Source organism: Lemur catta, chromosome 5, assembly GCF_020740605.2.
Source record: "Lemur catta isolate mLemCat1 chromosome 5, mLemCat1.pri, whole genome shotgun sequence".
Lineage (NCBI taxonomy): Eukaryota > Metazoa > Chordata > Mammalia > Primates > Lemuridae > Lemur > Lemur catta.
The window spans coordinates 53,233,090-53,245,849 of NC_059132.1; the positions used below are offsets into that span (position 1 = coordinate 53,233,090).

At 46.2% G+C, this 12,760-nt stretch overlaps 1 long non-coding RNA gene across 1 annotated transcript; it reads left to right on the top strand.

Annotated features, from left to right (window-relative positions):
* The first annotated feature begins 7,125 nt into the window (after window positions 1–7,125).
* LOC123638287 lies at window positions 7,126–10,861 on the top strand. Its single transcript, XR_006735289.1, has 3 exons — window positions 7,126–7,264; window positions 9,272–9,318; window positions 10,772–10,861. It is a non-coding gene; the product is annotated as an uncharacterized LOC123638287 (long non-coding RNA).
* The last annotated feature ends 1,899 nt before the right edge of the window (window positions 10,862–12,760 follow it).

Below are 12,760 nucleotides of genomic sequence, written 5' to 3' on the forward strand. Positions count from 1 at the left end.
ACTTGAGACTTTAAGAAGTCTTCCAAATGCCACTAAAATTTTCTCCAGGTGCTTTTAGGTCGGTCCAAATCTGGCTGTCATGACTTGTAAGAAATCAACAGATCCTACTCTAAGACTCCACCTGTTTGAAGCAAAAATAGGTAAAATGTAGGTATATATCTTTTGCAGTCAGCTCAGGTTTAGTTATGCTGCAGTAGCAGATAGCCCCCAATTCACAATGTCTTAGCAAAAACAAGGTCTTTTTCTCTCAAGTCACAGTTTGCAGAACACCTGGGCTCTGCTCTGTGTTGTTTAGATTCCAGAACTGAGGCTGAAGGAGCTGCCTCTATCTGGGACTATGTCAACCTCATGGCACAGGGAAAGCTTGATGGTGTGACCATGTGTTAGCTGTGAAAACTTCTGCTCAGGGGTGGTACAGGCCACTTTCATTCACACTTCGTTGGTCAAAGCAAATCACCTGGTCAAGCCTGATCTTGGCGGGAGGGGAAGCAAAATTGTTCTGCAGAAACTGGTCTGTGAGGACAGGCACTGAACACTATAGACAAATAATGCAACATATAACAGTGTCACAGTTTGCTCTCTCTTTGTGTGTGTGTGTTGACTTTAAGGTGGAGATTGAGTTATGATCTTCCATTAATAGACCTGAACACTTTCAGAAACTATAATTCAGAATATGATTCAATCCCTGAAAATTAGCATTACAAGCATTATCTTTTTAAGGATAACTTCTGAAAGTATGATATGAGCAGTTTAGAAGTGATTAAACACAATTTTACTAGAAGGAAAGCATTTAACAAAGCCGAGTTCTCCATTCCTAATCTGATGATGTTGTACCGATCTCTCGAAAATTCAAGACTGACTGCTAGGGAAGATTCTTATGCAAAAAAAAAAAAAATTTTTTTTTTTTTAAAGAGAAGGAATCTTATATTTCTTTTTTCAGATTAGAGTGAATGAGATGAAAAGAATATATTGGTAACATAATTTTATTCAACATTATGTTCCATTTAAGAAAATCCGTATTTTGTGGTTAGCTATGGAATATGAAACTTTATTTCCACCAAGGATGAAAAATCAAACAAATAAAAAGAAAATAAAACAAAAACCAAACACAGCCTCTGTGAGTCAAGAAAAGAAGATGCCAAACATCCAATGTCTACCACACTGAGTTGACGGTCTATCAGCTCATGCCTGGACCCTCTGCTTCCGCCCTAGCCCCCTGAAGTCTGTTCTCCGCAGAGCAGTCAACGTGAACCTTCTGAAATGTAGAGTGTATCATGTTCTGCTCAGAGTCTGCCCCGAATGAGACTCCCAGCTCAAGATGAACGACACCTAAAGTTCTTCCCATGTGGGATCCTATGTGATTTGTCCTGACCCCAGCTCCTCCCACTAAGCTCCCCATCTCCCTCCAATCAAGGCACACTGGCTTCCTGGCTTTCCTTCCTCCCAGCCTGCCAAGCCTCTGCTGTTTCACGGCCTTTGCCCTGGCTGTTCCCTCTACTGAGGTCACTGACTTCAGAAATGCCATCCCTAATCCTCCCACTTCACCAAAGCTGCCTTCCCCAACCACATTGTCTAAAACAGCACCTAGATTTTCTTTGCCTCCCTGCCCTGCCTTATTTTTTCTTCTTAGCATGTATCACTACCTGACTTACCATAGACGTGCTCATTCTTCCTCTCCTTTCACTAGACTGTAATCACCAAGAGAGTGGGGACTTCATTCACTGTTTTATCCCTGATGCCAAAAACAGTGACAGGCACCTAGTAGATGCACAGTAAAATTTGTGGAATGAATGAAAGGAACTTTTGTGGCTATTCCTAATCTCATCAGATCTGTGTAAATATTTAATGTTCCATTAGTTCAGAAATTAATAAAAATATACTTCCCTGCCTAAAAGGTTAACTATATAAAAATATGACTTTTAAAAACCCCTACATATTGGATGTTTTCAAACAATACAAAAAAAATGCAATCCCATAATTTTCTCTGCTTTTCGTTAGTTTTCTTTTGTGAAGTCTCAGTGTTTACAATACCCGGAAGCATGACGGAAGATCACAGAGTCCTGAATAATGCGTTGGATGAAACATGAAAAAGCCGTGGGATACATTTCCACTTGAGCGATTAGCTGTTCTTTGTAAACTAAATGTAGTAAATTACAGTTATAACAACAATTATGAGAGTAAAACTTACAGCAAATATAGGCAGCATGGGAAAATAACTACAGTTGAGCTGCTCAAAAATGAACACGGGGCCCGAACAGGTTGGTAAGACAACTACCAGAAGGATGACTACATGAAAGCAATAAACGAGCAATCAGACTAAGAATAAATCCACTCTAAGGCTGCACCCTCTAATGTGGGCCGTACAAATGAGTTGCAGATCAGGACTGTAGGAACCTTGGAAAATCACGTCTTCCATGAAGACAACTGCAACCACTTTTCTCCACTTTGATGTCACCCTCTGGTGATCTGCCATGGCACGCCTGAATTGTTCCATCTGAGCTTTCGTACACGTGGGGAGCTGTTGAGTCACAACACAAGGTACTCTTTGCCCAGCTTCGCAGTCTCACCCCAAGCTCCTGCAGGACGCTGGCCATGCTTCGTGTTTGTTTTCTATCCAGCTCTGCACCCCCATGGTGACACATGGTGAGTCCAAATGACAGAATGGAAAGATTGAATTGGATTTTTTCTAAGTTGGATTTAACTAACCCTTTGCAATGATTATTAGTGATAGAAATGCTTTGCTCTACTGATTGAGTATAGAGATGGTTGACCATGACTCCGGAGCCCTAAGCTTAGTAAACACAACATGGCCTTGAAGAAGAGATCCCAAGCCTGGCTGGCCATAGCCACCATCCTTGCTCAATTAGGAAGCACTATGCATGCATGCAGGTTTTACCCTTGGCTGGTAGGGCCTGGCAGTTGTTACCCAGGCCTGTGTCATGCCATGGAGCACACCCATGTGCTTCTCTTCAAGCTGTGAGATAATACAAACATCTTCATATTCCACCCCAGCTGCCAGATCCTGTAGCTTTGGGAGGCTAGACCCTGGTGATGAGCTAAAATATCATCCTTGTCCTTTTCTCTGTTAAGAAGTACAGGACCAAGGTATTGCTTGCTTGTCGTAAAAGGCAGAGAGGGGGGATTCATGCAGGTAAATGCACGTGCAATACATCATATAGTGCCAGGCACATACTGGGTGCTCAACAGAGGTCATCTCAAGCAGCCTTTGTAAAAACCTTGCCAAGTTTCATGCCTCATTTTAGAGGCAAAAGTGACTGCCCAGAGAAGTTAAGGAGCCGTCCTTATCGGTCAGGGTCTTGGTAGGGAATCCGAGACCTACCCCAAAGGGTTTAACAGAAGAGAGTTTCATGAAGGGTGCAACTGACATAGGTGTGGTGGCTTATAGGAGCTGTGCAGGCGTCCCTACACAGGGAGCCACTACTAGCCCCAGGCCTGCCGGGCTGAAGGTGGGAATGGTGTCATCAGAGCCTGTGAGGGCGCTGGAGGGATGCTGCCAGGTCAGTCCAGCCCAGTGGCCCATGGGAAAGCCAGGACAAGGGATGCAGGCGACCCTGTCCTGGGATTCAGCCTCTCAGGACAGGCAGCGATAAGGAGGGATGTGGGGTGGACAGTGATCCGAGAATAACAAGTCCATCTTCCAGTGTCTTCAGCTGGTAGCACTGGATGCAGGGGAGGGTTTATGGCCAGCTGGGGCTCTGCTGTCTTACAGTCTTTGCTAAGAGGGGAAAAGGAGGAGAAACCTTCCTGCCTTTCCTCTCTCCCTCCCACCCTCACTCTGCTGGGCACTGGGACCGATATAAATAAGACCCGACTCCCACCCTCGAGGTACTGACAGCAGCATCCTGTTATTACGGAGCTCCTTCCATTAAGAATGCTCTGTTTGTTAAAGGTCTAAGCACAGTTTGCTTTAAAATTTCATTTAAAAAAAAAGGCTCCATATGTGAAGCCCTTGGAGAGCCCCCAGGCAAGAGCGCAACCCGAGTCTCTGTCCCCCTTCTGGAGCAGCCGCCAGAGCTCGCACATCAGAAGCTGCCTCCCCTCAACGGCCCAAGCCCCGAGCTTTGGCTGCTTGCTGCTTTTCATCCGTTTGCTTTTTAATATGTTTCACTTTGCCTCACATCAAAAAGGACTTACGTATTTATGCTGCTCCTTTTTGGAAGCCCTTACACCTGGGAATTTTCTTGGGAATATGGGGTGCTTGGGACAAAGCCCTGTCACCAGCTGCCCACTGCCTGGGCCAGGGAGACCCTCCCCAGATAACAGCAGGGTCAGAGTCGGAGCTCTGCCTCGGCTCTCCTGCCTCCCTGTGCTCTGAACTGGGGCAAAACACTTAAGCCTTTCTCCGCACCCCTATTTATAAAATGCGTATAATGACCCCTTTTCCTTTGAAGGGGAGTACTGAAGGCCTTTGTGCATTTCTCAAGTACTTGGAGCCCCCCCCCCCCCAGTTGGCGGGCGCAGAGCGCAGGGCTTCTTATTCACAGGGCACATCCACTTCAGGTCGCTGTGCGCACTCGCCATTTTTCCTGGTATTGTTGACTTAAGTACTCTTCAAGAAGAATTTCTCCGAGGCTCCCGTGTTGACATCCTACTAGTGTTTTGAAAGCCAGCCTTGCGAGCTGTTTGTTCCTTTGGATGAAAGCCTGCGATCGCTCTATTAGACATTCTGCACTCGGCAGGAGGAGGAAGGAAGGGGAAGCCTGTCTGCTGCTAAGGGAATGGGATGTTTCCACGGGGCAGGTTGATGTGGGAGGCAGTCCTGTGCTGAGTCAAGCCTGGGGTGCTGGCCTGCAGTGACTCAGTCTCTCTGTCTCTCTGGTCTGCCCAGCAAAAGCACTTGGCCTTCAGAATTTCCTTCTCTAACTCTCTGCCACTGTTTCCCACATCATTTCTTGCTTCTTGCCTCATTGCCAGAGAAACCAGCAGAAAGGAGGAAACTTGGAGTTCAAGAGAGCACCTCACATGTTTCATGGGGAAGCATATATTTAATATATTTGTACGCGACGGCACCTAGACTTCTGGGCATATCGGGGCAAAGTGGCAATGCCTTTTCCTGGCAGATCAGGGGCATCATTAGCAGGCGGCACAGGGAGGTAGAACAGACACCTGTCAAAGACTCAGAAAACATGGAGTCTTTAATCTGAACTTTGGACCTAGATTTGTGACTTTGGAAAAATCACTAAACATCTCCAGACTGCAGGATCCTCAGTTATAAAAATGAGAGAAGAATAGCAATATCACAAGGGTTTTGTGAGGCTCATTCATTCATTCAGCACATACATATCGAGTGCCCATGTGCCAGGCATGGTGCTAGGTGTTGGGTCGGTCACAGCAGATGAGACTCAATCCTGGCTTTTACTGTGTTTCTGTCTATGGGGGAAATGGACAGGAAATAGGCAAAACTATAGCGTTTGAGGAGTGAGTACAATGTCTTATAACAGGGGTGAGGAGAGAGAGCTGAGTCACAGGAGGAACACTTAACCCCACCTTGGGTGGTTAGGGAAGACTACCTGGAGGAAGCCACAGGTAAACTAAGAACTGACTGGTGGAAGAAGTTGGCTGGGAAAGGGGTGCCGACACCGGAGGTGGCATTGCCCATCACTCAGAACAACTGGAACAGAGAGAGAAGAGGAGTGGTCGGGGTCAGGGGTTCAGGCAGTGATGGGGATGGTGGGGTGCTTGTTTGGAGATTTAGGCAGGCATGTCATCCAGAGATAGTACCAAGAGGTTTAAACATCATCCTGGAGCAACGTGGAGCCATTAAGTACTTTTAAGAAAAGGGATGACAAAGTCAGATTTGTGCTATAGAAAAGTCACTTAGGCTGCAGTGTGGAAGCTGCATTAGGGAGATGGGCTGGGCACTCTCCACTCACCCCTGCACACCCACTTGCTACCTTCTCCATTCTGCTCTCAGCCCCAATAGGCTGGTAGTTTTTTGGACTGCATCAGCCCTCTGCTCTGCCCTCTGGCTTCCAGATAGGCTCAGCCAGTAGCAGGCAGAAGCAGGAGATGGGAAGGTGGGAGGAGAGAGAAATTGGGGTATGTGTTCCCCAGCTCCCTCCCAGCCCAGGCTGCAGATTGGCAATGGCTGTGTTCCCCGGCTACAGGCCTTTCTCCAAGCCATGGCTTTGTAGGTTATATATTAATATAATGTAAGCACCCTTCAGGTCCAGGCACCTAAGGCTCCCCACAGTTGCTAGCCCCAGGGTGGCTCTCCATCTTTGTCAGCTTCCTTAACTCTGGCAATAACCTTTGTATACAGGAATTCTCAAGTACCCACACAGTGTGCCGCAGCTGTCTGCTGGGACCCTGCCCCCAGACTGGGGCTATGACTGGAGCAGGTGAGGCTATTGGAAATGGCAGAAGGAAGTCAGTGCATTCCAAAAATATTCGAGAGATATTAAACAATAGGGCTTAGATGGGGGCAAGGGAGGAAAAGCGATGGATGACTTCTAGGTTTTGGCTTCTGCACCTGGAGGATGGCAATGGTATTCCTGGAAATGCCCGCAGGATTGGGGTAGATAGGTTTGGCGGAGGAAAGAAGCACTGAGAGGTTGTTAAAGGGAGATACCCAATAGTCATTTAGATGAAAAAATCTGGGGTTCAGGGGGCAATCTAGGCTGGAGATTCATTAGCATAGAGATGGTAAAGGCCATGAAAGGAAGTACAATGACCCAGGCGTGGAGCGAGAAGAGAAGGAAGACGGAGGACGAGGGAGTCGTTTTGAGGAAGAGAAATTCGTGAGGGCTGGGCGGATGCGCTAGGGGCTGAGAACTAAAAGGAAAACGAGATAGGATGTTATAAAAACTAAGGGAAGAGAAGTTCAGAAAGTAGGAGGCGGTCACTGGGTTCAGAAACAAGGGCATGGTTGACCTTGGTTGACCTTGATAAAAGCCATGTCGAGTCCCTGGAGACCCAAGGAAAGGTTCATTGCAAGTAAGTTGTTAACTTAGAGGGTGCGCATGTGTCGGTTTGTATGTTGTCTGGGAAGTGGGGAGGGGGCTGCTGGCAGGGAGGGGAGGGAGGAAGACACAGGGGAAGTGCCTCACGTGGTATATGTGTTTCTTTTCTCTCCTGCTCTTTGGCGGAGGCAAGGAACTTCTACCTGCGGTCTGTTTGCTGGGTGAGGAGCGGAGAGGTGACAGCAGCAGAGGCAGAAAAGGCTCCCGGAGCTGAGTGACTCTTGCCCGGTTCCCTGGTCTGATTACTTGGGGTCCCCTTCGTCAGAGGAAGATTATTCCAAGTACGTGAAAGATGATGTGGCCGGGGACCTTACTGTCCAATCAAAGTCCTCTTGCTGGCTGCAGGCCTTTCCTTTCCCGGTGCCCTCCCGGAGAGAAATAGGGACCCAGAGAGTGTTTCAATTCCATCAACATTTATTGAGTGTACAATACAAAAGTCTCAGCAACAAGTCTAAAATAAAATAGCCTCTTGGAGTAGGTGGATGTGCAAAGCATATGCTTGCTATTTTTTTTTTTTGTAATTGCAATAATGTTTACAGAAACAGAAAATTTACCATCTTCACCATTTTTTACATGTACAGCTCAGTAGCACTAAATGGATCCACATCCTGTTAACCAATTTCCAGAACTCTTTTCATCTTGTAAAACGGAAACTCTGTACCCGTTAAATGACAACTCCCCATCCTCCCTGCTCCCAGCCTCTGGCAGCCACCATTCTGCTTCCTGTCTCTGCGAGTTCCACTACTCTAGGGACTTCGGGCAGGGAGGCCACAGAATACATTTGTCCCCCTCATCCGCAGTTTCACTTTCCATGGTTTCAGGTACTCACGGTCAACTGAAGCTTGAAAATATTAAATGGGAAATTCCAGAAATAAATAATTCATAAATTTTAAATGGTTCATCATTCTGAGTAATGATGAAATCTAGCACCATCCTGCTCTATCATCCTGCCCGGGATGTGACTCCCCACTTTGTCCAGCGTCTCCACACTGTACAGTGTGTATGTGAAGGAAAAAACATCGTATATATAGAGTTTGGTGCAGTCTGCAGTTTCAGGCATTCACTGAGGATCTTGGAATGTAACCCCCAGAATAAGGGGGGACTACTGGATTTGTCTTTCTGCGACTAGCTTATTTGACTGAGCATAATGTCCTCCAGATTCATCCATGTTGTAGCCTGTGTCAGAATTTCCTTCCCCTGTAAGTTTGCATGTCCCTATTTTACGTTGCGGCGTGTTTCCCAGTTCACAAAAGGCTTCATGCCTGTTTTCCCTGCCACGCTCCTTTTCTCCACCTTGCAGCCCAGGGTGGTTACTGACCCAGTCTGCAGCTGAGGAAACAAGCCCTGAGGCCTTGGGACCACCCAGAGAGTGCAGACCAGAGAACAGAAAACAGCCTTCCATCACCCATGTGCTTTCCCTGGAGCACACCCGCCTGTGCAAGCAGAGCCCTGGACGAAGCCTGGGAGCGTCCACAGGGCACAGGCACGGGCAGTGTGACCGGGGGGAATGGCCCCACTCACAAGGCAGTGACAGGACGGAAGTACAGGGAAGGCCAGGGGTGGCAGAGCCCAGCTGTGTTCCCAATCCAGGCAGTCGGCCCTGCTCACCGTCCCTCTGCACACAGGACACGGGTGCCACGCTGAGTGCTGTGAACGGCCAGCCCTAACAAGATGAATCCTAAGGTCATTATCAATGATTAGAGCAGCTCAACAGGAGAGACAGGTAATGAAGCAGGGATGTGAAATACTGTGGGCATGTGGCCTCTCAGTGCTGCCAGTGGGAGTCAGACGCTTCGATGACCTGAGCGAACTCTTGTCGCTTGGAAGATTTCTATCTGGGCTGCCTTGCTGGGGTTGCTGGCGATTACCTTTGAAGCTGGCCTATCCTGTCTCTCTTAGTATTCCCGTCTAGCCCAGCAGACGCTGCAGAACAGACCTTTCGTGCTTTGGGAGCTCACCCACCGCTCCTGAGCACTAGCTGCTCTCTGGACACCCCTGGCAGCCCAACTTCCCAGTGGTGACACTGTTACCCTTGAAACAGCTGAATAAGGCAGACAGCCGCAGTACAAACAATATTCCCTGGGACCCAGGCGTGGCCAGGGGAGGGAACAAGCAGGGGTTGGCTGCCTCTGGGCTCCCACTGGGAAACTGCCTCTTATACTGCCCGGCTCAATCCTCCCATTCGGAGACTGTTCTGGAACATTCACTATTGGTTATGGTTAGGGGATGAGTTATCCTGGTTAGTCATACACTCTGGTTAAAAGTGAGCTATTATTTATCATTTACAGAGCACAACTTTTCAAAAGAATTGGAATGCTGGAAAGCACTCTCCACAGTAAGTAACAAGTAACATAGTCCAATCTACCTTTTAAAATACTGAAGGCACTTTTATTTCTTGGGGGCATCATTATGAACCCCAAGCACCCAAGAATTGAGAAAACATACAAATACTAGTTAATATAATAGAATGTGGGATAGACAGTTTTTAATAAACTTTCTGTGTCTTGATTATGTCATATATTAATTTTTTTAAGAGGCACTGAGTGTGTTTGAAGATGATTAAGATTCAGTAAGCTAATAGAGGAGAGTGACCTTAGGGACAACTTCAACCAGCTCTGCATCCGACAGAATTCCCCTCTCTAAACTTTCTGACGTTTTCTCCCTGCCTTTGCCTTGGTACTGGGGTGGGTGGGGGGAGGGCTCACTACTCCATTCCATTTGTGAATTTACTGTTGGAAAAATCCTTCCTCATTCTTACCTCAGAAGCCCTGAAAAATAAGTCCCATCTCTCTGTTTTCAGATAATCAGGACATTCGTATATTCCCGTCTCCAGTTTCCTTTCAGTTGAAACTCTCAGTTCTTGCAAACTTCTTCAAATATTTGCAGTCCATCTTTTCAGTGTTCCCTTGTTTGTGGGGGGCTCCAAAAAGAACTGTGAAGGCACTTATAGTTAATCCACTGCTGGATGCCATGAGTCCATCTCCTCCTTCCTTCTGGATTGTGAGCTTCCATGCTAGTGCCTAGGAGCTCTGGCTCATTCCAGGGTCATTCTCCTGGGTTCAAATCCTGGCTCTGCCAGTTTCTATTTTTAACTTGGGCGAGCCCCTAAGCTCTTTAATGCTCAGTTTTCTCATCTATTAAAGGACTTAATTATAGTATCAACCTCAGAGCCTCACAGGCTCATGGCAATTGAGATCATACACGTAAGCATGATCTGCACAGACCTGGAACATAGTATTAGTAAATGCTCACTTGGTGTGGCTGCTTGTAGAACAGTCATCATGACCACAGAAGATGAAGGCTGAATGGCTGGTTCACATCCCAGCTCAGGTTCAAAATTTGACCCCACCACCTGTGAGCTGCATGGCCTTTTGTAAATGGCTTAAACTCTTTGTGCCTCAGTTTTCTTTGTGCAAAATGGAGATATACGGTTTGTATGAGGATTAAATGGAGCTATTATATGTAAGATGTTTGAAACAGAGCCTACAAAGTAAAAAGAGAACATGAGAGCTATTATTGCTATTATTATAGCTTGAAGATGCATCTTATTTTTAAAGAACTCACATCAAACGGTTGACCCATATTGGAGCTATGGGCACCAACACACTGGTTCCCATGGCACCTCTTCATCTGACAGTCTATGCATGGAGGATTCTCGACATTTATATCTCTGTGGCTCAAACTACCCCCTTAGCAGAGCATCTTGAACGTGGTAGGCGCTTTAGAATTCTTGGCCTTTGGAATCCTATCTATCTTTCCTCTGTACTGTTTGAAATCTGCTTTTGTAGATTCTGCATGGTTTGATTACATACTTTATCTTCAGACTGCTCCGCTTGAGGGCTGCTGCTTCTGAAACTGCTCGGATCCTTCCAGGTAGAACCAACTCCCCACTGCACGAGAGGTGCTGCAGCACCCAGGGGTTTGCACAGCCTCACTCCCTTTTAAACTGCGAGCCCCTCAAAACAGTGCTCATTGGTTTTTCTACATTTATTGTGACCAGGCCTCCCACCACCACAAGTATCAATGAGGGCACATCTAGAGTCATACCCAACTTCTTCACACTCCTGCCCCACTGCCAGCTGGCAAGAAATCCTTCCTTTTCCAGAAGCACTTATAAAGACGCTGTTTTAAAATGTTTTGGAGTAAAGGCTGTGCTTCACCCAGCCCGGAATCCCCACCTGCAATAAAAACAATTACGCTGGAGAAACTTGTTTCAGCTGAAAAGTATTTCCAACATGATTCTCGCCACTACTGCTAAAGTAGCAAGTTTACTTTTCCATGAGCATTTTCTTTTCTGTATCCCAACTGGCATGATATGGTATGATGTATCTTTATTTCATAAGAAAAATAGGAAAAAACGGCCAAGAATAGTTAAGAATACATTTATCTGCCGGTATATATACTTCTGTACTATTTGATATTTTAGCAGTATATACATACTACTTTCATAATAGAAAATAAAAGTGTTTCTATTTTGGAAACAAAGTATTAGGGAACTGTTGTAGATTCAGAAAGAGAGAGAGAGAGAGAGAGAGAGAAAGAGAGAGAGAGAGAGAGAGAATGTGTGTGTGTGTGTGTGTGTATCATTTGGAAATAGAGAAATCAATGTTTGCAAGGCAGAAAAGCACTATGTTGGATAGTTGCCCAGAAAGATATGAAAACAGTAGCTAGAGTGAAATGTAAGGACTGTCATTGGCCATGGGAGGTCAGGAACTTAAGAGGAAGTGTCAGGTGGTTCATGTGCAAAGAACTTGTCCCTGAGTTCTCAGTGTCTACTGAGGAATGACGTGGACGTTGGCAGAGAAGGAATCCCCAAGTGCTTCACGTTTCAAAAGCTTCAGGGGATGCCTGCTCGCTACATACAGACTGTCCCTTCATTCACATGAGAGCCTCTGTCCATAAAGAGCAACGTCTGGGCACTCACACAAGTTTTTCAGAATATAATAGCCAGGGCTTTTTATTACCTCAAGCCTGCCTTGACCATCAGTTTTCCCCGTCTCCCCCTCCCCAACCACCAGCCCTATATCTCTAACCCTTCAGGGCATTTCCTCTTGGGCACCCCACCATAATCCCAAACATAACACAGCAAAATCTTATCAACTTCCTTTCTGAACAAATGATCCTTTCCCACTTATCTCCCATTGCATCCTCCTAATCCTCTCGACCTGCGCTGACCACCGTAGGGGCCACCAGCCACGTGTGGCTCCGGAGCGCTTGGCATGTGGCCGGTCTGCGTGGAGGGTGTGCTGTAAGGGGAAAATACACCCAGGTTTGGAAAGCTCAATATTAAAAAAAAGAATGTAAAATATCATTAACTTTCAATGATGATGTTTTAGGTATATTGGGTTAAATAAAATATATCATTGAAATAATTTTACGTATTTCTTTTACTTTTTAAATATGGATACTAGAAAATTTATAATTACATATTTATAATTACATATGTGGGCTGTATTATGTGTCAATTGTAGGAAGTTTCCTCTAGATTATGCAACAACCACAAGGTTATCCTTTATTTTCTTGCTCTTGGGGTTCCCTATCAAATCTGTCGACAGGCCCTGATGCGCTCTCTTGTCCCTTTATCCTTCCTCGTCCTTTTCCGAGTCCCCAGGCTGGACAAGCCCTCCTCTTTGCTACAGCACCTCCTGCATCTGGCTGCTCCCATCTTTCTACTCCAGGCCCAATGCCGTTGCCAGCAAACAAACTCGATAACCTGAGTAACTGAGAGTTAACCTCGTTAAAATCCCCCTTGAGATGAAAAAGAAAACAAATAACCA